This window comes from Pempheris klunzingeri, chromosome 6 (assembly GCF_042242105.1).
Source record: "Pempheris klunzingeri isolate RE-2024b chromosome 6, fPemKlu1.hap1, whole genome shotgun sequence".
NCBI classification, from domain to species: Eukaryota; Metazoa; Chordata; class Actinopteri; order Acropomatiformes; family Pempheridae; genus Pempheris; species Pempheris klunzingeri.
Window position 1 is genome coordinate 784,395 of NC_092017.1, and position 25,737 is coordinate 810,131.

At 39.6% G+C, this 25,737-nt stretch overlaps 1 protein-coding gene and 1 non-coding gene across 2 annotated transcripts in view; one reads left to right on the plus strand and one right to left on the minus strand.

The window, feature by feature from the left end:
- LOC139203161 (inactive N-acetylated-alpha-linked acidic dipeptidase-like protein 2) overlaps window positions 1–25,737 on the minus strand; it is a 277,953-nt gene that overhangs the window by 228,886 nt on the left and 23,330 nt on the right. The gene's annotated exons all lie outside the window — the stretch shown is intronic.
- On the plus strand, window positions 22–103 carry trnas-cga (transfer RNA serine (anticodon CGA)). The gene has a single exon. It is a non-coding gene; the product is annotated as a tRNA-Ser (tRNA).

The window sequence follows — 25,737 nt, forward strand, 5'->3', positions numbered from 1 at the left end:
TTCCTCACTTCTTATGTGTGAGTTGTCGTGGCCGAGTGGTAAAGGCGATGGACTCGAAATCCTATGGGGTCTCCCCACGCAGGTTCGAATCCTGCCGACAATGAGCTCATGTTAATATACTTAATACTATATATGGTACATTTCCACATGCAAGTTGGCTATGATGATTAATCAGCACAATACAATAAGACAATACTATGCTTATGTTCAGAGACAAAAGAGGAAAGCTTTGAAAAGAATTATTAAGTACATAAATAGACTAATAACCCTAATAATGCACCAACATAGGCCCTTATCACGTCAGTAGGTATCATGTTCCCAAATACATTTCTAATTAAATTACATCCATGTAAGAAGGCATCCTATATAAGAAAATGAGATTAAAATGACAAAGATTATTGAAATCATTTCTAAGCATGGAGAGCGACAGTGGAGGACATCATTAGATCACATTGTCAGGTAAATAAAATTGTCAGGTAAATAAAACCTGCTGCACAGACGCACATAATACAGGACATTCAAAGCAATGCTATTGGAAATAATAATAATAATAATATAATAGATATATGCACTAAGACAATATTATGCATTATTCTATTATATTGGTTAACATTATGATATTATATTAAATATTAGGTATTTGGTCCACAAGTACTGGATAAACTTAAATGTTGACTTCACCGTGGTGCTGGGTGACAAAGGATGACCAAAGTTATTACAATTCATGCTGAGGGTGACATGAATGTGTCTGCACCAAATATTGTGCCAAACTATTCAGTAGATGGTGAGATATTTCACTAGTACACTGAAAATGTGGACCAGCTGGTGGCACTAGAGGAAAAACCAGGGTCACTAGGATTGATTCCCTGGGCACTCTGGATCTCTGTACCAACGTTCATGGCAATTCCTGGATTATTGAGTTATTTTAGTTTACATATATATTCTCTTTATCTATCCTATCTGGTTTTTACTAACTATACGTTATTCTAGAGCAGAACCACCTGTTCCCATGTGGAGTGTAAAACTGGAGTTGAACAGGTAATGGGGGACACAGGATTCAAACCGTGATTGTCCACCCAAATTTTGGAAGCCTGTTTCCATTTATAGCAACGACACCACGACAAATATGCGATTTGGTCCGAGTGGTTAAGGCCATGGACTAATACTTGTAGTCATCACACAGCAGCAGCAGCATCGATACGCACGTCACCAAATACAGAAAAGTGCTGGGTGCCTTTAATTGATTAGTTTCTCTACGGCACTTAATTTTCCTCTTCTGCATTTGGAGTGACTTTGAACTTGCTACTGTCACTATCTGATTTTTGCAATTTTTATATTGACATTTTTTTATTTCATTTAATTGTATGAAATACATGGACAATAATCAATAAAAGAATAAAATACAAAAGACACATGTTTGAGTAAAAGGTGAGAAAATAATACATAATAGCTAACTTTATATATATATATATAAATATATATATGTACAATTACCTTTTTTTTGTTTTTATTGCTTATTGTATAGATTGGCACGTACTATTGTTTCTTTTTTATTTAAACTCTTGTAACACTCCCTATTTCTTTCTGTTTCTTTCTATTTAAACAAAGCTGACTTTTCTTGCCTTCAACTAAATAACAGACATCCTCCTGTTATATTTCCCAGCTTCATGGTCTGAGACGAATTGCTGGAGAACTTCATTAAATAACTGGCTGTCACTCATGGATTAATGGTTGTGGATTACAAGCCACACTGGTTGCGTCCTCTGACTTCAGGCATGAAGTTTGTATTTCTCAGCCACATTTGAAGACTGTTTTAAAGACATGGTCTTGTTGGCAAATGGTCTGTATTTCTGGTCATTTCAGCTACTCAAAGTGCTTTTACATCACATCCTCACTCACCCATTCACACATTATTCATACAGGGGGAATCGAAGTTGGACGAGAAGCTAGGCTTCAGGAGGTGGGGTTGGGGAGTTCAGCGTCTTGCCCAAGGACACTTCGACTTGCTGACTTAGAGGAGTTGGATCGAAGCGCCGACCTTCCGATTGATGGACGACCCACTCTACCCCTGAGCCACAGCGGCCCCTGTCTGTTATGACGCAGACAGCTAAATGTCTAAAAATTGGGACTACAGAGGATCGTGTCCCTGAATTAAAAACAACTAGTAAACTTGCAGTGTGTGTGCTTATCAAAGATATCCAGTCCTTACCTTACCTGCACCCTCTGGCTCTGCACACCTGTTGCTTATTCCCTCTCTAGCCCTGTTAGCCTCTGCCTGCCTCCTCGGCTGCGCCTCATTCTCTATCAATCTGAGGGTTAGCCATTCCATAATTTAATATGTCACATTGTCTTACCTGCCTTATAGAATTCCCACCTTTTATTGTGCAACCTGTTCACCTTCTCATTTGGAAATTAATTACTTCAGCTATGGTTTGTTGGTTGCTGCCTGACTGCTGCAATTGTATAAAGATTGTAATGCTGAGATACTTGTGTGAGGTGGAGACAGAAAAGAAAAACCTGAACTCCAAAAAATAAAACATATTTCTTGATCAAGGGTAAATAATGAAGCCAGTTTTCAGAGGGACAGTGGTAGGAATTTGCCATCACAAGCTTATTAAATAATTAACACTACCTCACACGTCTCCTAAGGTGTCTGGGTGCCTGCCTTTGGGTCCCAATTGGTGTCTTGGGTATAGCTATAGCATATGGCAGATTTCACCATATCTGCTGACACCACCTGGGGGGGGGGTTCAGTTTCACACTCAAGGACGCTTTTACAGAACACACGGTGGCTGCTGGACATAGAGCTGGCTGTTAAACCTGCCGACATACAGGAATGGGATAGTTAGTGTAAAAAATGAGGCTACCCTGGCTGCTTATCTGAACGTCCTCGTCACAGTCACTGCCTTGTCTCTGTTTTTTTTTTACCTTCCCTTTGTAACCAATGCTTTCCTTGTCTCTCTCAATCTATGCTTCGTTGTGTGTGTGGGTGTGGTTTCCCTTCCTCATCAGCTGACAGCCCCGCTCATCCACTGGGTTCAAGTCAGTGAACTGAACCACTGTGGCTCAGCCTGCATATTTGGTCCTATATCTTGTGTCACCTGCTACCTTGCTTGCACCTTTCATAAACCCATCTATCCAAGAGCTCACCCAGACCAACTCTGAAACTTTCATTTTCTCAGTGTATCCACCCACCCCAACAACAAATCAATAGATTTTCTCAAACACTGTCATAGCAGTCAATGCCATTATTCCCATAGTGTCACAGAACAATACTCACATTGATCGACTGATCCATGTGGTCTCGCAATATATAGAACCCTGTGTGATAATCAATCTTAAGATCACAAAGACAACACATGTAAACAGCAGCTGAACTTGATTATTCTCTAAATATATAATATAAAACATATACTAACCCCTTCTGTTCAGTCGAGTTATAGAGGATAAACCCCTGTACACTTCCAATAAAGAGTCTGTCTCCAGTGTGATGCACTGAGTGTTGGTTTATTATATTAAATATCATGGATTAAAAGACACACTAAGAGAAAAAGAAACAAGTGTGTCCAAATGAATGGCTTGAGACTGGATAGTGTGAAGTCAGACATCATATGGAGCTGTAATGTCACCCCATTCAGATTACTGAGATGGTAACCTGCTTAATATATCCACATTATATGATTAAGTTGAATCACCTTTAAACACACGGAGGACCTTGTACTAAGGAGCACACTACGTGAATAAAGAATTGCAAAACAAAAAAGCGTCACCCACCCACACAAGCATACATTTGTTATGGCAAAGATTGTCATAGTGATGGGAAGCTGCTGGGAGGTCTGACTTTGAACACATATCTAGATCAAATCAAGGAGCTCACTCTGGGAGGAGAAACTCAGATGCAGGTTCACATGCCGAATGGGAAATGCAGGAAATGTATGATTTATGCTGTGAACAAGAATAATAGCACTCCCACTCTTAAAGACAACCACGTTGTTATTATCAGTTTGTGACACTGAATTTCAAGTTGACATACAATAGATGCAGTAACACAAGAGATATGTATTAAGAGAAAGAGAGACTTTGTGTTTGCGCTTTGAGAACACATGTTAAATGTCATGCCAATGAAACCTGTTGAATTGAATTGAATTGAATTGAATTGAATTGAATTGAATTGAATTGAATTGAATTGAATTGAATTGAGACTTGAAAATGTGGTGCAATGAGATCATTGATGCCTAACTACGGATGACATCACTTGTAAAAGAAGGTCACGTCTCAAGCTGAAAGCTGGAATAATGCTCCATAGTGCTGAGGAGGCTGCAGAGTTATTTGCCATCAACTCTCTGGCTCTGTGGGTTAATCATTATGAGTGATGGCTTTCATATTACATAGTGATTTTATCCACTGTAAATGTATTATTGTTATCATTATTATTATTATTATTATTATTGTGCAGCTGTGGTTTGATTTGGTAATGTGATGATTGACTGAAGCACAAGGAGATTGTTTGAGAGGACGCACAGAATCCTTTTCTCAAAACGATTGCCAATTCATTATGACTTTAAGTGGTGTAACAGCTTAAAGGGTATTCCATTCAGTTCAACAATGAAGCCCCTGAACGCAATTACTATGTCATGACTTTTGACAAATGAATGTGCAGAAATGAGTCTTTAATGACTGAAGAAAGAAGGAAATCAGACCCATTATTACTAATGAAATGCAAATAAAAGATCAGTACTCTTAAAAGTAAACTGCTACATCTCCAGTTCGTATGCATAGATTATCTTTACAAGTTTTAATAGAACAAGGTCATGCAGCTGCTCAGCTGCATAAAGTCTGCAAGTGCAAATGCCAGCGCATTATTTATTGCAACAAAACATGGCAGTAACACTTTGTTGCATAGAAACACATACGAAGAGAAATGAGGGCTTCATGGCACAGAAAAAAGAGACAAAGGGAGAATAGAGTTTTCTGTATGAGGCTTTTCTACATAATTGGCAGTAATTTCCAAATGGCAAAAATATTCTTCAGTAGATTTGCTCAGTAGAATCTCGTATCAATTGAATGAATCCAAAAATATCATAGCAGGTTAAGAAAGGAGAACATCTACAGAACGAACAGCCTTCAGCCTTGTCAGTACTGGGAGGCCATGATACAAACTTCAGAGGGACAATTTATCATTTCACTGCCCATTATTTTACCAGACCATTATATGAAAACCTCAATAGTCCAATACATGTCCATTATCCTAAGAACGAACACCAATTGCTCTGACAAAACACGCTTTCCCTGCAGTTGTTAGTTCAGATCTGGTGTTCTCCATGGTGCTAAATTGGTGGCGGTTAATAGGCTTTCTTTCTGCCTTGACACCAAACGACACGTAGACTAAAGATTTCCCTGCTTCTGTGGTGTTAAGGTTAAATAAAGGACTATCCGACAAATAAGCTCTGGGCCCAATGGGACACTCTTCGGCCTATTAGAGTTTTGGAATAATGGCACCAGAAAATGTTGGGTTTTTTTTGGTTTTTTGGATTTTGGAGTAACATCCCTGTGGCACAAACATTCTGTATGACTGTTTACACTAATTATGGACTGTAGCCTGATCTGGCTGATCCTCAGAGTATTGGGAGATGGCTTGTGTTAACTAAGGCAGATATTGAATAGAAATGTGCACGTGCTTAATCTAAGTAATAGTCGTGTATTTTTTGATGAAACAGATATGTTGAGACAAAAACAGTAAAATGTATGTTGAAGTTGGTTTGCAGTTATACAAAGGAAGTGAAAAAAGATTACAAATACACTGTTGCCCATAAAGTTGGAATAATTGTTCAATACCCCCAATTTTGTTAAAGCCTGAATCCACAGTTTGCAAAGGTTCACTGTGGTTTAAGTTTCACTGGGATCTGTTTGGAAGAGTTTGATCAATAAAGTTGAGAAGATATAAACTTTATTTATCAAGAACAAATCACATTGTCACAATCATTTCATGAGAAGAGGTGAAAAGCATTTTATTCCAACTTTATGGGCAACAGTGTATAAAGGTGAAACAGTGGGTGTGACAAAGACAGCAAAAAAAACAATGCGTGAAATAGATAAGACCAGGCTACCTGACAAGATAAGTCATTTCTTTTCCAGTTTAGGTGATCTTACCATTCTAATGTCAAAATCATCGTTTTCAAACTCTGCTCAGTTTTCTTCCAGGTCATTGAATGTACTGTGAAAAGACTTTTACTGACTGTTCCCTCTAGCGTGAAATAGGGAGGATTAAAAGTAATACAATACATTGTGGTTAAATTGACACAACCGTCCAAGTTAAAGTGCTATGGTATCAAGGGGTTCACACTTGTGACTTGGAGACTGATAAAATAGGGAAAATGGCAGGAGTTGGGCAGTAGGAGGAAACACCCAGCTTTTATACATCAAGAATAGAGTAGAATAGAACTTGCCCACATCACATACATGAAAACGTTGGGACCTGCATCCTTTGACATCATACGTTATGGGTGTTCAACCTATTACTGTCCCACCCATGACATTTCAAATAATTCAGGCATAAAATAGTGAAACATGCACTTGATGTGTAAATGACACTTGTCCCAAGTCAAAATGTAAATACAGTTGTGGAAAAAGTGGTTCAGAAATATGATTTAAAATACCAAATAGCTCTTGGACTTCCCCTAGGATGGCAGTTTACTTGTCCCACCTTCTTGACAACCAACTTTACATGTCAAATCTAAAAGTTAAAATAAGATTAAAATTGATTTTCTATTTCTTTGATAAATGTCTCTTGTAATTGTTAAAACATTTTATTTAATCATCAACATATTTTGAATAGTAATTATGCCCAGAGGCTGTGTCCCAAAACATGCTGTTTCCAAAGCCTATTTAGTCCTGCACAGGAAGAGACAAACCTGCGGGTCACATGACACAAAGGAAAAGACATCTTCAAGCCTTTTGAAGATTCTTCTCCACTGTAGGGAGAAGAAAATGAAGTCCTCTCTACTATTTTTCATATTTTTCCAAACATTTCAGCCATGATTGAATGTGTTACTCTAACCAACGCAACTCTTTTACTCATGTTCTCAAAATAAGACAAATTAATTTCAAAGTATTCTTTCTATATTCATATAATTATGTTTGTCTTTGCCCTGACAGTAATATTGCATTCCCCAGCTAGCATAAAATCCTGGGTTACATCCTACAGGGTTGCATCTATTGTCTACAGTCAGATTAAATGTGTTTGTGTAATTTAGCATAATCTGCACCTTTGAAATAGATTTTCATGGTTTCCAGATTATACATTTTTCTTTTATTGTCATTAAGTAGGCTGGGTGGGATTATTAACTTAAAATGAACTCAAATGTGTTTAAATCATGTTCAGATCATTTTCAATAAATTACTAGAGATTTTTTTAAATCTTAAATTGATGTGTGATTGAGTTCTTCAGCGTCACTGGATTCTAGTAAAAAGCAGAGGCTCTACGGTGCCAGACGTGATGCTGATCAACAGGAGTACTTAAAGAAAGAGAGAGGAAACTTGAAGAAACAAGGAAGAAGACCGACAGACCGACAGTGTGAAAGAGCAGCATGCCCAATGAAAACAGTACTCACCCTGTTGATCCTTCATTGAAAAGATAGATTAAATATTATTAGACAACACTTCTGTGGTCATGTGTTGTTATTCATCATCTACAATCAAAAGTAATGTATCCATCAACCCTGTCACTTCGTAACACCCTGTTGCTGTAATTTCAACCCTGTTACCATATGGTTTTTATTACAGTAGCCTTATTATTATCATAAGACTCTGGACTCACCTGGTGCAATAATTTACCTCTGTGTAATAATTTGTAATCATAATTTTTTATACATACTTTTATATATTTATATATTTAAATTTTTGTGTTTGAAGTTTATTCTTATTCTTTTGGAGCTGTGTGTAACAAAAGCAATTTCCCCCTGGGGATTATTAAAGGAATTCTGATTCTGATTAAATGATTTTCTTTTCAATTCAATTCAATTCAATTCAATTTTATTTGTATATTTATATATTTGTGTATTTCACAAGGGTTTAGATAATTGTCTTTTTAACAGTCAGCAACTTTGATTTTTAAAGTTGCTTAAATGAATATAGTCCAAGTCTTATCTGAAATTAAATGAGTATTTGATGTGAATGTACCTTTGTTTTACTTCATTGTAAAGGATGTATTAAACAATAAGTTGGTTCCAGGTTTAAAAGTGTGTCGTTGATGCCTGAGCTGGACAAATCAAATTATTCCATGGTTAAATTAAATAAAATAAGGGGTCAATTTTTCTAAAGTGTTGATGCCTCAATTGTCCTATAATTCTGGAATGACCTGAGATCTGTATCTCAGCTTGGACCTATGAGAAGATGGTAGTCTGTCAGGTATAAAGGTCTGCTGGCTGGGCTGGTTGGGTGAAAATCCCAACCTGGTGAGACTGAAAAATACAGTAAAAGTCTTGCTTTACTCAGGGAAGTCAGAGAATTAAGGCCTGCACCACAAATTAAGCTACAGTGGCCACAACAACAACCTAAACTGGGTAATGTTATAACTTGCTGGCACTGAGCTACGTCAGAAGAACAGCTCCAACACTAGTTGACAGGACAACCCAAAGCTGAAGAAAAGTCAAAATTCCAACTAATACCGTTGAAAATTAAACTGTCACACTGTACCTAGTTTATATTGACATAAGCAGAGAACGAAGCCCAAGTAAAAGGAGTAGACACTGATGTGAAAGAATATGTTGTTTGCAGTGTGTTTCCAATCTGGTTTCCACGCATGAATTTTGAAGGGAGCTTTGATGTGATGAGTTTGGAGTGTGGAGGCCAGAGGGGATGTTTTGTCAGGTCAGATCAAAGATGTCAGGCCAGGTTTCTGACTTAGTGTGGCTGTATGTCAATGAAGGTTACACTGAGGAATATGACCTGAGCTCCTGTAAAACACGCAGGGTCACAGTACCACACAGGTCTCCATGCTCCTTTTTGGATAACGTGACAATGTCTGTCATTGTTTGTGTTACCGGCAAGATTCACAGTATGAAGCCTAATTCAGACAGAACCCGTCCTGAAAAATACAGCTTATACAAAACATGCCAACAAAAATGCACCTATTTAAGTTGGCTGTGTATAACCTGAAACAGCCTCACACCTGGATTGATGTAAAAACAGCTGCTCAGGGTTTTACTTTTTCCAGATAAGGTTCAGCCTGGCAAGAGCACAGCGTCAAAAGATGTAGCCTCCTCATTCGTTTCATTGAGGCCACTTCAGAGAGTTTGTAGGCCGAATTCCTCCCTCATAGAAGCAAAGCTATTTGTCTGAATGGCAGCAAAGTGAACCAACCTGCCTCTTGGAACTGTAATATCATAGACATCACCAATATGTTCCAAATGTAAACCAAGGGGTTATATTCCCAGAGGAGAAATTCTCAGACTAGTCTTTACACCATCAAAATTCCAAACACAGTATGGGAACCTCCTATCAACCAAACTTTGCATACGATCTAAATGTTTCTGATCACGATCGGTTGATTTTCTATCTATAGCTTTTCATTTATCTATACAATTATACAGTGTGTACGTTCAAAGTAGCTCAGTCTTTCAGGCAAATCTAGGTGTTATCAATAAAGTCTCTAGTCTGTCTAATTTACTTTCACCTCATGTGTTTTCATCATTCTAAAGAAATACTGATGTGTCACAGCCACTTCTAAAATTGATTTTGATTGTTTGCGTTTTGTTTGAAGAGAAACAAAAGAAGGGAAACTGTGTGTGTATAACTTTTTTTTGGGGGGGGAAAGGACTAGTTGTTACTACTGCCAGGTACTACTGCCATTTTATGGGAATAAAAGGCAAAAACTAAAAGGTCACTTTAGATATTCCAAGGTTGCTTTTGTTGCATGTTCACTCTAGTTTCTAAAGCCTTGGACACATCTTAAGGATTTTCTAAATACAAGTGACACTTAATGGATCGAGAGCACACACTAACAAGTGACATTTGCAGATCTCTGGTTTCTTTGATACACCCACAACATCTTAAGGAATAAACATCTAAAAGGAAAAAAAGCGGCTGCAGTTTTGTGGTATTTGTGGTATCACCTGTGTGATATTATGACACCAAGTGGCACTTTGAGCCCATATAGCTTCCAGCAGTAGTATTTTTTTGCTCTTTAAAATAATCACATCACTCTGTAGTTCCCCACAGGAGCTCTGGAGCCCTTTTAGTCAATTTAGAATGATCATTTTGGTTGCTGGTCCACTCTCTGCTCAAAACAGACGGACAGACAAAGCTGGTGACAGGAAGAGAGCCACATATTTTTCACTAGAGTTGGTGGAGACCAAAGCAGAGCTAGAGCAGAAAGTTGATGTTGCTCTTTTGATCTTTTGTGGATGTTATGGTGCCATTGCTGCATTTAAATAGTGGTTAGAACCGAATACATACATCTAATAGTGCAGTGCTCTACAATATTTGTCTGTTTTTTCTGCCCTTGCTCTGACTTGAAATGCAACACCAATTGAAAATATGCACTTTCTTCTTAAGTCAGATTGTGTTGGAGTCCAGTAAGACCGCAATCAATCTCTCCCTCTCTCTCACTCCATTTACTAGGTCACAGTGGATCTCTTGCTGTGTGTTAATTGGCCCAACCTGATGTGTTGGCATTGATTATTAACCCTTCAGAAAATCCCAGCAGGGTGGCTTTGAATGTCGAAAACCATTGCACCTCTAATACTATGCTCACTCTACCATGCGCCTCCCGCTCATGTGCTTCCTCTTCCATGATTCTTGTTATGTTGCCATTTCATTCTCTCCTTTCCTGCTTGCTTCTTTGCTCGCCCATTTTCTCTATATTTCCCTCTGAGATTCTCTCCTTCTCTCCACACCAATTTTCTCTCTCTCCATCTCTGTCTCTCCAAACACACACATAACGTGCACATTCCATCTTTTTTCTTTGTTAACATATTGAAATATCCATACAAAGCTGCTATGATTGTTGGGAAAGTTACATGAAAAAAAATCAGTGTTTGCATATTATTTAGTGAAAAGAGTAATTACAGAAGTTTCCCCCAGTCTCCACTCCCTGTGCCACACAAACACACAATAGAGCTATCAGCACGTTAAAATGGCCGTTATCAGCTATCATCAGGACCATAGATATGAGCGGCACTGCTTAGTGGCCTTGGTAATTATGATGGGAGCAAAAAAAAAAAAGGTAGTATTTTTCTAAACCTGAGTAGTTTTAGCATGTAGACTTAACCAAACTACAACCATTTCACAATGTTCACCACATTTTTATTATTGTTACCATGAACATGAAGGTCCAGTGACGCTCCACCTATCGCTGCAGCTGTGTTGATAACATGAGATGGTGTGCACCTTCATGGCTACTCTGTCGCCCTGTCCCCTAGAGAATATATTTTGAGGGAAACCTTGTTCACTGACAATTTCGCTCATCTTCTGTATTTCATTCCATTCGAATTTCATTTGTTTTAAGTACTTTTGTTGTCTGAACCATATCGCAGACCAGAGTGTGGACACAGTGTGACAGTTGGGCAGGGGGTGTGCAGTACATAAATGTAGGGTCTCAAAAGGTTGAAAAAGTGAATATAATCCAGGTAACTACGCCGTTTGTCAGCAAAATGCAATCAAGAACGCATACTACTTGTGTATAGGCCTTAATGTAATTTCTGTAATGGTAGTGATAACAATTGATACCAGGCCTTTCAACGGGCCGATAACATCCCAAACGAGTGGCCATTTGTGAATCTGATTGGTTGCCACACTTCAAAACGGTGGCTCATATCTACTATGAGCTTGTCAGGGGGTAGACGCCAGAGATAAACAGCAGAGATAGAAACACATGAGTGGTGTGCTGCAGATAAAGAGCAATGACTAATAATGAATATCAAACCTCATGAAGCAATCTGGATTAGTATTTTCAATTGTGAATCACTCACACTCCTAGTTACTTAAAAACTAATCACATAATTGTGATGTGTCACTAAGTAATTGGCAAGACAATGTTTAGCTAAACTATGCATGCTTTTATGCTTTGTGTGGCGGATTTAGTTGCTTTGGGATTCTACATGCAGACATGAGCTTGTCAGTGCCACGTTAACCCCTGACCTGCAGTCTGAGACTTAACCATGGGTCACCCCCTTCTCTTCTCTTCATCTCCTTCTCATTTTAGAAGTTTGTTGAGTTTCTCCTCCAGCAGACATTCTACAAATCAAAGCTGCAATTATAATCTTGTGTGTAATAGAATGACAAACACAGTTTTGCTCTTGTGGAGTTTAATAGTTGCCTTTGAAAAGATTTTGGGATGTTTGTTCCAAATTCAATAATTAGTGCATCAGGCAAATTTTGACATCTTTTATGACCTTGCTGAGCTGAGTTGAATGTATAATAATCAAATGATTTCATGCACATTATGAGTAAAGTGAAAGGCAAATGTATGCTGCATTTTCATGTATTTAAATTCAGCCTTTAGTAATCACTGTTTTGTTACATCTGTCAACAGCGTACATACACCTAACCTAATATATCTATATGTAGTAACGTCTTTGAAAATATATTTAGTGGATAATGTTTATTATTCATATCTGAACAAGAAAATAAGAGAAATATGATATATGAAAATAATCACATCTGAAGTTTAATACACGACATTTACAATTTCATAACATCGAGTTCCACGATGTGTCAAATATATTGTTCAGATTAGCAGCTGGCTATAAATCTACGATCACAGCTCTTCAGTACAAATGTCATCGATCATCACGTTAAGAACGACCCACACTTGAGTCTATACACTTCGCCATTGAACCGTGGGACATAAGCTGATGTGAAAATCAATGACATTTAAATTGTTCACACCTCCTCTGCAGGGCGCCGCCTTAATAGTTGATTCGACGTGTGTGTGTGGATTTTCTGGGTTTGAGTGTGAGTGGCTGAAAATACTTGCAACCAAGCAAGCAAAAAAAAGAAAGAAAGAAAAGCCATTGAATGAGCAGGTGTGTCCAAACATTTGACTGGTATTGTATGTGCAAAAATAGGCAGCTATTGAGTCACTGGTGTTTGCATTACAAGCTTCAATGCCACAAAAGTGCGGGGAAACAAGCTTTTCACCTGACGAGGGCAGTAACTGTGCACACAGACCGCTGGCGGACAACTGCAGCAGCATAAACGTTAAGCCGAAGCACAGGCAACAACTGCCATGCACAGCATTCAAATAACCACCCAGACCCCACCTACATAATTCTACATGTGCCTTCATAGTTTTAATGTCTTCAATGTAAATCTACAACGTAGAAAATAATGAAAATAAAAAATCATTGAATGAGAAGGTGTGTCCTAATTTATGTACTACAAACTATATATATATATATACAGTATATATACACATATACATATACATATATATATATATACACACTGCATACTATGCAGGTTTTGAGAATGTTTTGAGAACTCAAAAACAGACAAAAGTATACATTTAAAAAAAAGCGGAAAGCATCCTGAAGCAATTGGGTTTTCAGTGTGCTGTTGAACTGTCCCTCAACACAATGCACAAAGGAAATAGAGGAGCCACTAGCAGCTGTGAAAAGGCAAAACTAATTGCAAATGGTGATAAGATAGCTCAGAAACCCAAAAAAAGGAGCATCAAACCTTTATACTGACATTTTAATTGAGTTGTACCTTTTAAGTTTAATTGGCAGTGGCGTACTGAAGTCGGTTTCCTCAAACATCATCTGTTCACTGTGGCCTACAACCTCTCCTGACTCTGCTCCACCGGCTGACACTCACATCTGCTACCTTTTTTTAAATATGCTTGTCTAGCATGTATTCTACAGTGTAACGCATCCTTGGATCTCTTGAAAGGCGCTGTATAAATCCAAGCTATTGTTATCGCACTAGTATTAGTTTGACACCTAGCGGCGCACATATTGCATCAGATTATGTTTACGTCAGTTTCTACACACCCACTCTGGGTAGTGTGTAGCGTGGAATTGGGCCACAGCTCTTGAGATGTGCCACACTGAGACAACCCTACTGACTTCTTTGAGTCATTGTTTTGAACTGGAGTTTTGCTTTCCATCTATTTCGCACTAAATAAAAGTTGAACCATAAACATGACGAATGCTGCATGCTGGCCAAGGACAGGCCTAACAGCCAGAGTGGCTTTACCACGGTATCCACTGGATCCCATGTGTTAATCTGGATACACCGTTCTGATCTATAGGCTCAGATTTTTCATTCACAAATTTCCACTATAATATATTATCTCTATGTTTTCCCTGTCAGGTTCCATATAACATCCACAGATGCCCCTGAGTGATGAACCTTTATCTTTAATAGCAGCACATCCTGGACATTAGGGTCTTATTCACAGATAAGGAGGCAGGAGACCATCAGACAGAAGGTCCGCTTTTTCGAGTTTACATCAATCTGACTTGATCCCTCATATGCCTCATCCCCTCTGCAATCCCTCCATCTCTTTGGCTCCACATCCTCTGGTGAGTGTGTATGGTTCAGTACCAAGGGGCTTTAATAGCTTCATGAAAGTTGTAATCCTCCCTCGGCACTGTCATTGATCCTTGTGTAAAGGTTTATCTAGTTCTCGCCCTCACGCACTCATTCGTCAATCATACGCGCATATATATCGACGCCACGAGGTTCGCTCATCGTAATCTACCAGCGATTCCATAATGCTTGGAAATTCAATGGCAAGGACACACACACACACACAAATAATCATGAAGAGTATTATTTTGTATTTTGCGGGGAGATTGGCTGCTACAAGTCTTTTTTTACTTACTTTCTCATCTACATTTTAAAACGTTGGCACTGATTACAGTCAAATGACAGTCCCGCTGTAGCTGATACTGCTCTGTGAAAATGAAAAGTGGAAGGAAGTTTCACAGCAGGTGAAACAGTTTCCCCGTTTGCTGCAGAGTTCTCCTTATTTTTCCAACTTTAAGATGTGCGCTATTTGACACCACTTAAAGGCCAGTATTAATCAGACAGAGGATGTTAAAAGCAGATACTCCATTTCCGCCACCAAATGATGAACACCATCCCTGCCATCTACACGCACACAATTTCACAAGTTGAAAGACAGCATCCTTTAGCGTCAAACTTTTGGAAGCTACCTCTCTCTCATGCAATCTCTCGACTCATCCTAAATTAATTGAAGGTAACTGCATTTGCTTCCACTTTAATATACAGTAATCACTTGAGCCCACCCCTCCTGTTCATTAACAGATTCATTCACTCTGGCAGGCAGGATAAGTTGACAGATAAGCATGATGAAACTGAAAGTGCATCCTTTAGAAAGTTGCGAGTGAGTGGGCTGGATGTTGTTTGCATGATGCGGATGTACTGTATGATTTTAGCCCCAGGGGTGCTTTCGCTGAGGCACTTGCACTCACATCCCATGAAACACTTACAGTGTAACCCACTACTGTGCCTCCCACTGATGCGCTGTAGTCGCTCCTCACCTGGCTCTGTTTGAAGGCAACGCATCACCCCCCCACCCCCCCCACCCCCCCCGGTCATGAGAAACATTAGTTGTTATGATAAAAACCTGCTTGCACGTGCATGCGCACACGATATGCAAATGCTTTTTGAAGTCATTCTAGCTGCAGGCATGGAGGAGACTGATAGCAACGCAGCTCTTTAATCTTTAAAATCCAAGATGTTATGCTGTTTTTTTGTTGCTCACATTCACCTGACACAAACACCAGCAATTACTCTCTGCTCAGCTCCAACAAACAGCTACTAATATGCTAAAAAAACCATACACACTCAGAGCTGAGAATTTTAGAAATCAAATGTTTTTAGGAACCATGTTGTTCACCATGTTGTTGACACCTTATTTTTCTAAGTACTGATTTTTTTTCTTTTCTTTTCCATCTCTGTTGCTGGGATGTGTGCGCAACTTTTGAGACTTTATTGTTCACCATAAATACTCTGAATGAGTAACCATTGGCATAGACTTCAGGGATTTTCTCACTACGATTAATGTTCAGACAGTCTGAAATGACAGCGTGCACACGTATTGAATATCAAAATGCACATTTGCTATTACCTCCTCACCAACCTCTGAGAAGAATGCCCTGCTGTTCCAGAGTGCCTTTGCCAAATCTTATCAAACATTGCTTAAAAAATGAAATCCAATTGTTCGTCATACTAATAATAGTCTGTTAATTCAGTGCATGACCACAATGAAATAACAAGTCTCTGTTAAGTAATGACTAATGCTGCGTCACTACCAATAGCTGCCTTAATAAGTATTCTTGATGGCATGCTGTTATTCACAATTCTGTCAACGCACAGCAGAACTAACTCCAAGCTGCTTTGCGCTTGTTTTTGGTGCTGTGGTGAATACGACACCAGTGTTGTATTCTGGAGCCATAACCCTGGGCTTTCGGCAGGGTGGGAGCTGCGGTAACATGCTGCTGTGGAAAACTGCTGCATCTTAACCGTGCGTTTGTGTGGCTGTGTGCGGGGCAGTAGATGAGGTGGCTGGCAGAGATTCATGGCCAAAGGATGGCTGTGTGTTTATTGCTGGGTCTCTCGGGGCATCTCACACTGGGCTGAGGGGGGGTGCATGGCTATCAGTCAGTGTGACACACACGCACACACACACACACACACACACACACACACACACACACACACACACACACACACACACACACATTTGCTAGCCCTGTAAATAAATACAGGCTCACACACTTAGAGATTTTTTGATGCTTCTTGTTGGATGTATTCCTCCCTGTGTGACTAGAACGCTCATGACACTTTTTTTTTTTTCCCAAAGAGAGGACCAAATGTTTGATTTGGAAGGACTGACTGCAAGCCCTGACATTTACAGTAGCAATGATGTTTTGTGCAGCTGAATCCATGTCTACTAAAACCTGTTTTAGCATTGCTCTTAATGCAGCCTCACATTGTCTGTGTTGGACAAGGTATCTAACTGTAAAGCATATATTTACATGCACACATCTGTCCCACTTGTGAGTTTTATCCTTGATCATATTTGGGGTATAACATTTACATGCAACATGCAATAACTAACTATTTATATTGTACCCCTGTATTTATGATTTAACTAGGGCTGTGACTAATCTAATAATAATCTAATAAAAAACTAAACTAATAAAACAAAAGAATGAAGGAAATGAATCATGCTTTGTGATTCCCCTTTACCCCATACGAACACACAACAGTCCACGGTAGCTTTGTAAACACGATGGCAGCAGGTGACTAAACATTGCTTGGCCCAGTGAATAGAAAATTAACATTTAAAAATTCCCTCATGGAATTGTTGATAGGAGCACTGTTCTGTGCAATTTCTGCCGTAATGAGTCTTTGTATCATCGGAGTGCTTCAAGCCTGAAATATCACCTGAACGCACACTTAGCAGCTGACTGAGGTCAGACGTAGCGACTAGTCTCGTCAAGCAACACTCAAAGAGGCAGAATGAGTGCGTCGACCTGTAACCAACTGAATCCCTAATGGATTGGTAAAATTTAGTGGTTGAAGTGTGTGTGTGTGTGTGTGTGTGTGTGGCGGGGGGGGGGGTTAACAGAGGCTTCACAGATTGTGTCCTCTGACACAACTAATAAGCTGCCATCAAGAAATACAGAGAATACAAGAAATTGTGTCCAAAATCCAACAGTTTTTACGAAATTAAAAATACAGCAAAGGATAATGAATTGGCAGAAGTCAAATGTATTGTCCCGACTGGATCTTAGTAAGCAATCACAATTAGTGTGACTGCACACATCACTGACAGCGAGCGTCACTTGCATGAACCTTGCTGAAGATGGTCACCAGACAAAACAGTTTTTTGCAGCGGCCCAGGAACAGACACTGCATATATGTCATTGCTACACCGTGTTTCAACACATTTTTTACCGAGGCGTCTCTGTGACCAACTGGTCTGAGAGGGATACCGTGAAACTGTAACGTCCTCACACAGTTGGATGTTACATTTCACCCCTTGAACTACCCATCTATGTTCACCTCGTATCGGTGACTGTGGCTTGAGTTGAAGTCGTACTTGCACGTGTGGCAGGAAAGCACGTTAACACGGCGCCATCAGTTTACTCCAGATTGTATATGTAGTTTTGACGACACTGAGTGCACAGCCAGGTTCCAGGAAGCAGAATATGCATCACATGACTGATAAGCACTCACTGTTAAGTGTAATACACACTTGAGCTCAGTATTTGCGTCACAATTGAGTTTATCTAACTGGTGTAATGAACAATTTGATTATTCAAAATGTGAATGCAGGGGTTCACGGCCAAAAGATGGCTGTGCTGTATGTTTATTGTATGAAGGCAAATGCAACATTTATGTTTTTACTCCTGCATTCTTTTTTGTCTCCATCTACTAAGTTCCATGATGGAAGTTTTTATAGCGAGTTGCAACAAAGAGCTGGAATAAAAGTTAGAAAAGAGTGAGGAAGGGGAGGGCTGCCAGGTGGACCAGTCAATGTTTTGACAGTTTACCCACAGCACAGTACAGTCGTGGCAGCAGCCTGTCACTCTCAGATACCCTCCTGAGGCCCATTTGTGTCTGTGTGTCTCCTACGTTCTCTCTCCTGGTTTGTGTTCCTCTCCTCCCTTTCTCTCCATCCTCACTCTAGCTTTATTCTTGCTTATTCATGCCAGAAATTCCTCTCTTCTCTCCCTCCTTCTGCCTTCTTTTTCAAGTTTTAAGAGGAGACAGCCAGAGAAATAGAGAGAGAGAGAGAGAGAGAGAGAGAGAGAGCTCCTGCTATGCTGTTTGTCTCTCTCCACATCCAGACCTCCCTCTGTGCTTTAGAGTTCCTGAAAAGGCTGAAATATACAACATATGTTGTCATCATTTACCTCCAGAGATTCTCCTCCAGTCTCTAGTCAAAAATAACATCATATGCTATATTCATACCAGAGTAGCTGTTTGATGTTGAAACGAAAGTATTTTTTTAACACTGAGGGATTTTAATTCTTCGCTGGTCAGTAGCCCTGAAGGTAGAAAATCCAAGATCCAAGAGGGAAACGGACAGCTGTACATGAATTGTGGCAGCCACGTGCTTTGACGCACCCATCTACCCAGTATGTCCTTGTGCGTGTGCATGATGCAACGAAAACAGGGGCCCACTTGGAAAACAATCGCTCTCCACTGCTTCTAGTGACTCTACAGGGTACCTTTAGTGCAGCAAGGTGTTAAGTGCGGTCTGTGGAGGTCTGCCACAGGCTAAAAGACCATCCAAGTCATCTTTTCATGGTTCCTGTCAAACAGCAATAAATGGCCCCTACCGTAGCAAAGGAAACATATGTAGAAATATATATTTTGGAGCCCAAACATTTGTTATAGGATCGTTTGACCAAGAAAACAATAAACTCATTAGTGTTTTGTGATGAACAAACATTAATATGGGATCGCTGGTTTTAAACTCTCTTAAATCTTTGGCACGTCTCTACTGCAGTTTATTTCTACCTGCCAATATGAAGACCAAGAAAGCTATATGTGCAATGAGCTGATATCAGCCCATTTATCAGTTGGGTTCTGCTGATTAGTTTCTTAATTTACCTTCTAACTCATAATCAGCAGGCCTAGCATCGTCCTCTGCTGTGTCCGTCTGTCATGTGACCCTCACCTTCCAAGGGGCAGTGTTCCCTTAAATGTATCCCATCATAATCATTCCGTTGAGTCAAAAACAGCCGTCATATGGACGTTGCTAATACACACTTAAGCTGTTGAGAGATTAGAGCCTTGGTAAAATGGTTGCATCAGAAGAGTCTTATGGCTGTAACACAATGTTAGGCAGTGCTCTAGATTTAGCCTAGAATCTTCCTCTTATGTCCCTTTTCTGTATTTGAAGTTTCCACACCCAGTGCCTCAGTGCAGGCTGCAGCCACAGCCCAGATGAACAGTATGGAAGCACTTGACTGAGGTCAGGGTCAGTCTCATTTACAACTCACCATTGTGAAATGTTAGCCAGTGAAGAGCTATGAGCTCAATAAACCTCTTAAAGTGCATTTTAGAGCCTTACGTTGGAGTTGGTCTAATAATGGCCTGGTATTTTTCAGTGCTTCTCCAATAAATGGACCATGTACAGTAGTATAAGGAGTTTATTGTATTATTTCAAGAATTAACTGGCACATACCTACTTTATACTGTGTACTTGATGTCTGTATTTATTTGTTAGTCATTGTGTTACACTATAAAAGCTATTGATTAACAAACACAAACAAAATACATCACTAATGCCGCCATTTATATGCTTATACTCTGTTCATAAAGGTTTATCTCACCCACTCAAGTTGCATGGGCAAATTTGCAGCATGCGCACTCAACTTCTAATATTTCTGACAGTATTCGCTTCGCTTCGTAAGCTTTCATGTATCTGCTATACTGTAATATTCTGTGTCTTTAGTTTCTTGTTTCACACTAAAGCTCTCTTAAACTTCCAAAACAACATGCTCTGGTTACTGGAACGATTGATCTGAGTCAAAGGTTTATCTGGTGAAATAGCTGCTTAGACCAAGGAAAAGTACATTTCTTTACATCAGCCAACTAGGAGCTCAAAGTAGTGCCTCGGTAGACAGGCTATGGACTGATGAGGTCTGGAGTGCACTTTGCTGCAGCTTCTATTAAAAACTATATATATATATATATATATATATATATATATATATATATTTCAATCAACCCAATCTAATCTGCTCCAGTAGGTCTCATGCCATTGAGTTATAAAGCTTGACATGTTTGGTTCATCAGCTCTACATGATAATTTCAAGTATTTGATTTCTGGGTTCTTCTAAGTACTTTAACTACTGTATGTTTGTAAGAAATGATGGCAACAAGCAGAAAAACATATTTCTTGCACAACTCTGTCATATTTCTGTCCGCCTCGTCATCGTACACTGCAACGGTCTTTGACACTGATTCTGGAAAGTGCGTCGCTTTCTAAAAAAACAACACACTTATTAAAGACAATTGATTTCTGCTCACCTCCACCACAGAGCCTTTGGAGCACCACTCGATGTAAATGAAATAAAGAGCCTAATTTTTCCTCACTCATCCCCACCTGAGTGTGAATACCATGAAGACCTTGGAGCATCACACGAAGCTAAGCAGAAGTCCATCAGTGACCGAAAATTATTATTTGTCCACATCATCTCCAATTGACTGTCAGTAAGAGGAGACAAAATATTAACACCTCTTATTTGCACATGACCTTGAAGTTATTTAATGTACTTGCACTCACATACACACACCTATATCATACAAAGTCATGGACACACAGACACATACAAATGCACAAACATGCATGACCTGTTTTATCTGCTATCGAGGACCAATGGCTGCAAAATAGATTCAGCTAAACAGCCTTCATGCCGTACATCTGTTGTGCTGCTCCTCCTTTGTGGCCATGTTTATCTTTGTTGTCCCACTACTAAACTATGTAAACATATATGAAGGTAAAAATACTAGACTGCCTTTGTTTTTGCTACATTGATCTTAAAAACGGCTATTTTATGAAATCAGTCAGCTTCCATTGGTAACCAGGACCGATGTCTTTCCATTACTACTTTAAGAACCATCACCTCCCCCTGAAAAGATAAGTCAATACCAGATTAAAGAACTTGTTAAGGAGAATATTTTGCAACGATTTCCTTCCTTCCATGAGAGTCCTCAGGATCTCGATCCATAGCGCCATCAGAATCCTCTGGGGAAGTTAGCTACGCTGTATGGAGCTGCTAGTGCCGGCTGCTAACACCAGTATTGATCAGAGGGATACTGCTGTGGAAAACAGCACTGTGGCAAAGTAATTACCTGTAGGCTTCGCACCCCAAGGTGTATACATCTATGTGAGAGCGTGTTAAGCCTGTCAGATGATACATGTGCGCAACTGTAATTGAAAGTGGATGGCTCGCCTCAGCCCATTCCACTATACAGAGCCAAACTACATTAATGTCTTAGTCCCCAGCTTATTACAAGCTCTGGTAATTACCCAGCTGGGGAGTCTGAAGACATGAGGAACTCGTGGGAGGGGGAGAGTAGAGCAGTAAGTGGACGCATAACAGTTGAGGGAATTCTTGATTAATGCCTTATAGGTATTATCCTAATAATGAGTAAAGAGAAAGAGTAGAAACTCATTTATCTGAATGTCACACAGCCAACCTAAAAAAAACAACATCCTGCCATGCAAATACATTCTAATGACTTAGTGTAAACAGGACATTTATATATATACATGCAAACATATTTCACATCATGGTTGTTGATTCACAACAAGATGACCCCATAACAAGACAAGAGCAAGCACGTGTCTCCATTACATGGAGCCCGTGGGAGCTGTACGCGACACTGGTCTCATGCGTCAGATCATTAATGAAGTGTTGATGAATTCTATGAAATTTAAGACAAAGAAAAAAGAACAAGATATGATGGTCACATTTAGTTTATACGGTCGTGCAACTGCAAAGACAAAATGAATTCCCACTGGGGCCACACAAAATAAAACTGTTCACTGTTATTGTGTAAACTGAAGTGTTTACCAAATGGCATTACAATCTACTCGAGCCATTTGAATGAGTGAACGAGTTCCAGCCATCTAAACAGTCTCTATTCCCACTGGCTCCAGATAAATGACTTTCCACTGTAATTTGCCCTGAGCTGTGCAAAACGACTGTACCAACTTTTTGTTTATTTATGCTCTGAGAGAGTGTGAGGGCAGAATTACGCCAGGGAAATTCCAAATACTCCCTACAAGTAAAAAAAAAAAAAAAGACTAATGACTGTAAAACTTTTGAACTTTCTTTTACAGTAGAATAACAAGCGCACCCCAGCAGCACAGCGTTTGCTTGCCCACCAGCAGTGAAGCATTTAGTCGGAACGTGTCAAACTATCGTCACCAGCCATTAAGGAACACTGTTTGATGTAGGTCCACATCAGGATGACAGGCAGCAGAGACATCTTTTCTGATGGCAAATGACACACACACACACACACACGCACACACGCACAGTCACATGTCCATCACTTTGGAGGACATTACTTTCTCTTACATTGATTTCCTGAAGACTTTCTGTAAAACGTAATGTTTTACATGATGGGGACTTCTATTTTGTCCCCCAAAGGAAGACAGGCTCCCTCAATGTGACTCTGTAAATATGTCCCCACAACATGAGTAATACATGGCACACACACACACACACACACACACACACACGCTCCCCATTGAGTCCCTCTAGCACCAGCCCTCATCAACACTGCTGATTTGTTGTCGTGGCAGCCCTCAGCCATGTTCGAGGCTGATTGGCTGTGTAACCTTTTAGATGTCTGAATGTCTTGTCACTTCTCAACAACAAACACAACCCCCTCCCATCAACTCACACAACATTGACATTTGTCTGTCTTGTCATGTCTTAGCACAGTGGTGTAAGAAATGATGGATGCTGGGTGTTACATAAGGGGAAAAGTGGGATGGGATGTCTTGAGTAAAGCAGCACCAACAGAGAGCAACAAAGACTTTTGACGTGCTTAAATGAAACATCTCACAGTCAGGGAGGGGAATAGAGCCGAAAACAGACCAGACGCTCACTCCAGATTCTAAATCTATCCCCACATGTACACACAAAGCCTGCATGAAGCAGCGGGGGATATTCAGCGCATGTCTGCGTTGCTGCATTGTGTGCGCTTGCTGTAACAGCATTATTATCAACACAGACCTGGCTCATATTGCTGAACATGACAGTAGAAGGGCTCTCTATCTAAGTTTCATTCATTGTCTTTGTGTCTCTTTCAAACACACACTTGCTATGGGCTTTTGCCAGCATGGCAAAGACAGTCTGGATTAGTATGAAGTAGCTACAGTGTAAAATTAATTGGATTGACATTCAGAAATTTAAGCTGTTTCTTTTTTGAATTAGACAGCTCCATTCTGCGCTTGCATTTTCTTCTTTTCACTGATTCCTGCTAATGGGATGTCTTAAAAATATAATTGAATTCACTGTTATTTGGAGTGACATTGCACAAAGTTTGCATCAGCAACTTCTTCATGAAGTCTCATTATATACCTTTTAAATGTTCAGGAGGTGCTTTCCCACTCCTATAAATCAATTCTGTCCGCTGGGTCTGTTTACCAGTGACAATTTGGACCCCGAACATTGCATTAGCCTCACACTTCATCATGTGGATACTGTTAAATGATGTTTGGTTTTCCTGCTGTTTACCTTTTAAAGGTAAAGGAAGCAGCAGCAGGCAGAGGTGCGATATCCCCACAGTGTAACAACAACATGCATCATCATAGCTCACCTGTAACATACTGTCAAAATGGACTTAGCATCAAAGTCTACTCCAGTGCTTCCATTAGTGCCTGCATGTTGAGATCTTCAGTCATACATTTGTAATTTAACATATTAATGTCAAGAGCAGCAGGAGCTCTAGACACACTGCAACTTAGTGGGAACATATAAGACGTGAATGCACAGTGTGAATTATGGTCTTTATTTAGTTCCAGTGTGAAAGTGGTGGCCCAGTCAATGCAGGGATTATTTTTCATGGTTGGGTAAGACAGTATGGAATTCTGCAGGGCACACATTATGTGTACTTAAGGGATGGCTTGGTATTGTTCAACATTTTACTTATTGGTAACCAATCCCATAAAAAGACCAAAACTAAGAATATGTTAGTCCTTTTTAGCAAATGTTAATCAGAAAGAAGGAAATATCAGGCTTTGGATGCACAGACAGCACTTCTAAGGAGGATTTTAGTTTTTTATGGGATTTGTTGATAATAAGAAAATAATAGATTATCAAGAACCTCACCCTTTCACCATGAATTGTTTTATGATGACCACAATGCTCCCAATATGAACATTGTGTTTGGTAAGTGGGTTAGTGGGTGGATACACCTAGATTCATTGACAACTGACCAATAATATAGACCTGAAATCAGCTTTGACATCATGATGGTGAGTAATTGGCTGATCGTGTGTCAAACTCACTTTCTGGGTTAAACAAAAGAACAAAAAAAAGAAAAAACTAAACTGAAGACTGGAGTATGTGTAGGAGCAGCCGTCACTCCCTCCTACACAAGTTTCTGCTTAAAGAGCAATGTCATTATAGCAGCATTAATATGGCAATACAATATATTACCAACTGAACTCTCATTGGTTAGATGACTAAACCAAACAAAGTAATAACTCATATCTATATCAGTGTAATAAGTGTGTGGTTTTATGCAATACATTAAGTACTAATAGAAATCACCATGTGAGATTGTGCTCTGTGGCTAGAAAACCCATATTGGTGGTGAATGTTTGTCTCTCCTCTGCTCAGGTCAGTACTTTTTTTTTTTTTTTGAACACAGTTTTCACAGTGCACTGCATCTCTAAACTTTAAATTGCAACTCGATTGTGAACTATTGACCTTCTTGACTAGATTGATGCTCCTTCAACCTGACATTATGATAATAAATAGGATATGACACATGTCACAGATGCACCACAGCCGTGCTGCAGATTGTTTGGATCAGCCATGGCATTTGACCTTAAACAAAACCTTTCTGTCTGTCAAACACACACACACACACACACACACACACACACACACAGACACACACAGTTTATGCAGCCATCCTTCTCAGGACATTACATTGACATCTAGTGTCTTTGGCTGTCACAGGCCTGTATTAGGCCCATCCAATCATTTCATT